Here is a 7,333-nt window from a genome sequence, read left to right on the forward strand (position 1 = left end):
CCTGGCCCTTCCAATGCTCTTTCTCTGCTGTCTGCCTGGCAAGCTCATTCTTCAAGTTCTAATCAAGAATCACCTCCCTGGAAAGCCTTCCTTCATATACCCTGCCCAGAGACAATTTATGGCTCCTTTCCTATGAGCTGCCCAAGGGCACAGGGGTCAAGGTCATGGGCTGAGCCAGACCTGACTGACCCCAATTCTTCTACTTTCTGTGTGACCTTGGATCAACAGCTTTACTTCTTTGAGCCTTAGTCTCCTACAACTGTATCCTTGAGACAATACCAAGACCGGCCTCTATGGGTTGTTTTTCTCAAATACTTCTGGAGTGCCCGTTGTGTGTCAGATGTTGTGCCAAGTGCTGAGGATACAGTGACAAATAAGACAGGCCAGGTTTCTCTAAGGCTCTGATGCAACAGTTTATGTACAGGGCTTAGTATGGTTCTTGTATTTGGTACAAGCTCAGTTAATTGGTTCTTAAAATCATGGTCCTTCAGGATTTTGCATGTATCTCTGCTGGAAGTTTATTGCACTGTACTGAAATTCTTTGTTGACATGGTTTCTCTTGCCAAGGCTCTGAGTACCACAGATGTAGGGTGGAACGTCTTATGTGGTCTTATATTCCCAGTGCCAATACCATTCCTGACCTGCAAGAGGTCACCTTCGTGTTCTATTGCCAGAGGTATGATTGAAGATGACAACCCAGCAGCTATCAGCTCTTCGGCTGCAGAGGTGGCTTGCAAAGTGAGGGCTAAAGGTAACATGGGGAAGAAGAGTCTTCTTGAGACAATTGTTAAATTTACCCAGGGAGTTTGGTCTGGTGGCCAAAGGGGGTTCCAATCTCTGTGTCTTCCTTTTCCTCTCTCTCCTACACCAGCCCCATGAGATGCTGCAAACAGAGATCAAAGGCCCCAAAAAATGAGTGGGGAGGAGGTGAGAGGGTATTGGGACAGAATGTAAGAAAAAACAAGAAGGTGACAGAGAAGGGGAGAAAGGACAACAGTCCTTCCAGATGCAAGCAGAGAGTGCTCTTGACCATCACAAGCAAAGTCCACTGGTTCTCCCAGCCCCAGGGGCACAGCGACATCTGTCTTCTGCACCCCTGCTACTTCTGACTCCTGCCTGGGTGCAGTTGTTCCTCACCTCTCCTGGGGCTGGGGACAACTTTCACTGGGCTCCCAGCTCCCTGGCTTGCTCCCCTCCATCCTCCAACCTGCAGCCCCAGACCCGTTCTAAGATGAGCATCTAAGATGAGCCTCATTTCTCTACTGTAAGATCCTTGATGGTTCCTGTGCCACCTGTAATAAAGCCCAAGCTCCGTGGAATGGTGCAGAAGATGCTCTGTGCTCTAGCTTTTGCCAGTGCCTGGCTCTGGCCTTATCTTCTCCCCATCACCACTCTCCCACCCTGCCTCACCACCTCACGCCGTGCCACATGCTTTCTCCCCACGGATGCCCCATCATTCCCCCAAAATGTCAGTTGGTTCTCCCTTCCCTCCTTAGCAGACATCTACTCGTGTTTCAAGACCCTGTCTAGGCGTCATGACTCCCACATCCTTACCCCCTTATATAATTATCTGTTGGAAGCGGCACAAAGTCCCTGCATGGTGCCAACGACTCTCGAATGCACTTCATAATAGCAGCCAGTCCGCACTGGGTGCCAGCAATGAATTAAGAGCTTTTCATCATGGTTTATATGAAGCCCCAGAGCCCCTATCTCCATGAGGTAGATCCCGTCATTACCATTTCCATCTTGAGATGGGGGAATAAGAGTCAGTCAATGAAGGTGATAAATGTGCCCAGGATCACACAGCTAGTGTGAATTCACCCAGGTCTGTCTTGTTCCAAAGACCATACTGTGAACCACTGTTCTCTACTTTATTCACCTCTCCAAATGGTGGTCTCTTTAAGTTACGGATGATTTTTCTTTACACTTATGTCCCTAGCACCTAGCACCATATCCAGAACCTAAGAAGAACCTAAGGCAAGCTGTTGAGTGGACTATGATTTTTGTGCCTGGTTTACAGGTCAGGAAACTGAGGCTCTGAAGTATGGTGTTTGCTCACACCCATCCCATTGGGAAGTGGCTGGCCAGGAATGAGGGCCCAGGTCTGTCTGTACCCTGCCCATCATTGACTTCTCCCTCATCTAGGAAAACGATTGGAGCTTGAAAACAATACCACCAACTATAAACACCCACACAGCTACTGGAAAACTCTTCTTTTCATAGTTAAGCCCAGTGTGTGAAAGGTCGTGGAAGCTGATGGGACAGCCCAACAGGAGGGACCAGCTCCAGTGTGTCAAAATCAGCAGCAGCAACATTCCCATGGCTGCCAGCTGGCTGTGGCACCATGTGGCATGCTCTGTTTGTGCGAGCTCACTGCTATGGTTTAGATATGAGGGCCCCCCAAAGCCCATGTGTGAAATGATGCAAGAAATTTAGGCTGAAATGATTGAATTAAACCCCTGACATGGATTAACTGGATGGTGACTGTAGGTAGGTAGGGTGTGGCTGGAGGAGCTGGGTCATGGGGGGTGCTTTGGGGGATTATATTTTGTCATGGTGAGGATAGCTCTTTGTCTCTGTTTTCTGGTACCATGTCCCCAGCTGCTTCCCTCCTCTACACCCTAAGCTATAATGTTCACCTCACTTTGAGCCCCAAGGAATGGAGTTGGCCACCTATGAACTGAGGCCTCTAAGACCATGAGCCCCCAAATAAACTTTTCCTCCTTAAAATTGTTCCTGTCAGCAAAAAACCCTGACTAAAACAGTCACTGAATCTTCAGAACCAGAAAAGATCTTTGAATCATTTCCTGAAGAAGAAGCTGCTGAGGCTTAGCAAGGTGGTAACTTGTGTGGAGCTGGTGAGAACCCACCAATGTCTCTTTGGCCTCTGTTCTTCACCCTGTGAGCACAGTCTGCCTTCCCTCTGCTTGACTTTTGCTTCTGTTGGATTTTCCCATCAACTGGATGGAGCTAAAGTGTCAGGGCTTTGCCACTGCCATAAAGGGGGCACTGTCTTGAAAGTGCTCCTGCTTTGCCACCTGTTGGCTCAGTGACTAGCCCTGAGTCTCTCAAGGCACCAAGGAGAGTGAGCACGGTTATGAGTGTACCACCATGAATACCCCAAGGAGACAAAACCACACCGGTTCTGGGTAAAAGGACACAGTGAGGGGGTGTTTCTTCTTCTTCTCCTTCTCCTTCTCCTTCTCCTTCTTCTTTTTTTGGCAAGGGAGATACTGGGAATGTAGGGAGGTGGAAACAAACAAACAAACAAAAAAACCAAACCCAAACAAACAACAAGAACAACAAGAACAACAAAAACCCAAGCAATCTATAGTTACCTCTCATTTCCAAAACCTCTACACAGCAACAACCGAGCTGAGCAGGAAACCAAAGGTGGAGCTTGTGCCGGAGGCAGAAGTGATCTTCCTGGTTTCTGGGGATGCCCTTCTGGGTTGGTGGGAGCATCAGAGGGTCAAGGAATCTCTGGTCTCTCCTTCCTCTCAGTGAAATAGAAGCAAGGTAAACAAGCACGTCTTCCCAACCTACTCACTGATTCCTGAAATTTCCTTCCCCTGAGGCAGTCTACCTTTGCGCTTATTTTAGTGTTGTTGTCAGTACTAAAAAAAACCCCACAGCAATCTGTATATGGGGTGAAAGTGGGAGTTCATAACCCACTTGAATCAAAGTGTGAAATATGATATGTCAAGAACTATGTAATGTTTTGAACAACCAATAATAAAAATTAAAATAAATAAATAAAAAAAGAACAAACAAAACAAAACAAAAAACCCCACAGCACAGAGAAGCACTCACTGAAAAATGTTTCCCTCCTGCTGTGGATCTCCAGTTTCTAAAGCCAGAGGTGAGCAGCTGAGCATTGCTAATAGCTTCGTGTGTAATTTCCTGCATTTTCTTTACGAGTAGGAGTGTATGGACATGCTAAATCCTAGTTCCAATGAAGAGGAACCAGGGCTCTATGACCAGTGAAGTAAATACATAAGAGAAGCTTGGGACACCTTGCCATGCAAGAGAGGAGAAAAGCCACCGAAGATCAATGGTCACATCCAAAGGACACAGGGGCTCATGAGTGGCTCCCAAAGATGAGACAATTTAAGCACAAGCAAAAATAACAGATGCAATTTTCTGAACACACACTGAATATGTAAAAACAGATGACTCATAATGGATATGTTAAAAAGAGGAATTAAAAACATGGGTGAAACAACCTCCAGCCCTTAGATAAACTTTGTGGTTACCACTAAAGATGTTCCCACCCTTGGGATGTGCTTCATCTGCCAGGACTCTACCTCCTTACTCTAAAAAGAGACAAGTCAAAGGAAAGAATTGAACATACTTTCTGCCTTTCCTGAGTGAACTGTATTTTCAAGTAACCAAATGGTCCTATTGATGAAGAAAAGGTCTTTGCAGAATTCTAGTTCATGGATGTGGAAGGTATTGTATGCTCTGATTGTTATGTACCCGCGAAGTCCATATGTTGACATCCCAACACTAAGGGGATGGTATAGGAGGCAGGGCCTTTGTGGGTGATGAGTTCATGAGGGTGGCATTAGTGCCTTTCATAAAGAGACCTTTCCATCACAGGAGGACGTGGCTGGGAGGCACCATCTGTGAGCCAGAAAGTGGGTCTTCATAAGATGTTGAATTCACCAGTGCCTGAATCTCGGACTTCCAGCCTCCAGAACTGTAAGCAATGTATTTCTGTTCTTTATAAATCACCTAGTTTCAGGTTTGTTTTGTTTGTTTTTATTTTGTAGCAGCACAAACAGACTGAGAGAAGGTAGAAACTGCTGTTTGAGCTAGAGGCTTGTGGAAATGAGGATCAATTACCATCCCTAGGGCTATGAGCTGGCGTTGGGACATCAGCGTTTCAGGGAACTTGACAGGCAGCCATTTCCTAGAGACCGCTCCTCTGAGCCTCTAGAGTGGTGGTAGATAGGGGGTCTTCAGCAGTCCTGGATCCTTTCCATGGTAGTTTGGGAAGTGTTAAGCATTTATTAACACTTGCTGTGTACATAAAAACAGAGGAGATGCTCTAGAGGAGAGAGAAGTACACTTAATGTGCACCCTTTATGGGCTGTGGGTAAGCACCCCCATGCTGTCCAGCTCCCAGAATCCTCTGCTGAGGGACAGGAAGCCACAGCTTTATCCACCAGCTCCCAGACCCATGGAAGGCTGCTCCCAGGGGTCAACTCTTCTGGGCTGCCGTCGTGCCTGGGGAAAAGGAGCCTTCACTGCATTGGAAAACATGGAAACCAAGTTCTTGCTGGGGAAACTCACATTCCAAGTTCTCTAACTGCATCTGCCATTTCAGGGTGTCTGGAGAGGGGTGCAGAAAAGATTGGCTGCCATGACTTCCAGGAGAGGTTGAGGTGTTTGATAGTTACTGCTTATTGAGAAATGAGAAATAAGAATTGGGGTGTTTGATAGTTACTGCTTATTAAGAAATGAAATTTGAGGTGAGGAATTCTGAGGTGGTACTCAAATAAAGAATGGTGAAAATAACTATTATTTCTTGAATATTTATATGCTCAGCACATAGCAGCTATTCAATTTTTTTCCCCTTGCAGTCCTAATGATTGAACCCAGAGATGCTCTACCACTAAGCTACACCCCTAAGTCCTTTTTAGTTTTTGAGAAGGGGTCTCACTAAGTTGCTGAGGATGACCTCAAATTTGTGCTCCTCCTGCCTCAGCCTCCTGAGCTGCTGGGATTACAAATGTGTGCCACTATGCCCAGCTCAATATATATTTTTTGAATGCAAATGTTTTTATTCAATTTATTGGACATTTATTTATTATGTTCTAGGTGTTGAGATCTTAAAGCTGAAGGAGACCATGGTCCCTGGTGTGCCCTCCGGGTCCATCTCTGACTTCCATTAAAGGTGTGGCAGATAGTCTCTTGTGAGCTCAACTTTGCCTGAGAGTGCCAACATCCTCTGTCAGCCTCAAGCTTATGAGGTTTCTATGTTTTCCTTTTCCCCAGGCACGAGTGCAGCCCAGAAGAGTTAACCCCTGGAAGCAGCCTGCCGTGGGTCTGGGAGCTGGTGGATAAAGCTGTCGCTTCCTGTCCCTCAGCAGAGGATTCTGGGAGACGTGATGGAGCTCATCGGGAAGTGCCTGTGGAGTGGAGTTCCTGCCACCCACCGCTGCAGCCTTGATAATGGACAGGGATATTGACTTATTTCTCACTCACCCAGTTCCTCACTCCTGCTTCCTGCTGTCACATGCCAGAATAAACTAGAGCCTCCCTGCCGCAGTCTGGCTGCAGCAAAATAACGTGTGTGTGTGGGGGGGTGACGAACAACTTGTGTAGATTGATACAGCAGGAGTGGGAGCCGTTTATTGTAGGACAACAGAGGTATTTATACATTCCACACAGCTTATCTTAATTAGCATAAACTAGATACATCAGTCAACCAATAAGGAATCTCCACACTTAATGGCTCACTGGCCTTACTTCACAAACCACTCCCTCTGGCATTTTGCCAGGCGCCATCCTGACTTGTTTACAGACTCTAACACCTCCCAAGTCCATCTCAGCTCTGCTTTTAGGAGAACAAAGTCCTGAAGGAGGCTGCCGTTCAGTTGTTGTCCAAGAGACACGGTGTGAGCCACATGCCAGCTTACAAATTTCCAGCAGCCACACTAGAACCATCAAGAGAAACAGGCGAAATTAATCGTATAAATATATTTAATCCAATATTCTCCCAATGTTACATTTTAACATGGAACCAACATAAAATTATGATTAATGCAATATTTTACATTTTTTCATACTGAGGCTTCAAAATTTGGTGGGTAATTTACACGTAAGGCCCATCTCAATTTAAACATTAAATTTGTATTGGAAATATATGATCTGTAGGAAGATTTCATAAAAATTTTTGAAAAAGTATATTTCTTTACCCAAGCTATTCTAAAAATACACTTGAGTATTTTCTAATAACTATGTTTTCTAATTAATAAATTGAATGTTCATTCTTAAATTAATTTGGATAAAATAAAATATTTGGTTTCTCAGTAGTACTAGCTACATTTCAAGGGTTTAAGAGCCACATGTAGACAACACAGTTTTAGTAGTATAGACAGATAATAAAGTAAATAAATAAAAAAAAGCAATATATGAGATGGACACTAAGGTGAAAAATAAAGTTGGGGTATACAAATATGGTGTGATGGTTACAGCTTTAGAGGATTACCAAGTTTAGTAAATAAGAATACAAGGCACCTGATTAAATTTGTATTTCAGATAAACAGCAGGCACTTTTTAGTAAGTCCTATACAAAAATGGCTGAAATATTTCATAGGACATA

The 7,333-nt window shown here is 44.9% G+C and overlaps 1 long non-coding RNA gene across 1 annotated transcript; it reads left to right on the forward strand.

Annotated features, from left to right (window-relative positions):
- Positions 1-4,338: 4,338 nt before the first annotated feature.
- LOC308633548 lies at positions 4,339-6,925 on the forward strand. Its single transcript, XR_014018796.1, has 4 exons — positions 4,339-4,452; positions 4,603-4,704; positions 5,827-5,902; positions 6,004-6,925. It is a non-coding gene; the product is annotated as an uncharacterized lncRNA (long non-coding RNA).
- The last annotated feature ends 408 nt before the right edge of the window (positions 6,926-7,333 follow it).

The sequence above is a fragment of the Spermophilus citellus genome, assembly GCF_964194105.1.
Source record: "Spermophilus citellus genome assembly, chromosome: 14".
In the NCBI taxonomy this organism is placed as follows: Eukaryota; Metazoa; Chordata; class Mammalia; order Rodentia; family Sciuridae; genus Spermophilus; species Spermophilus citellus.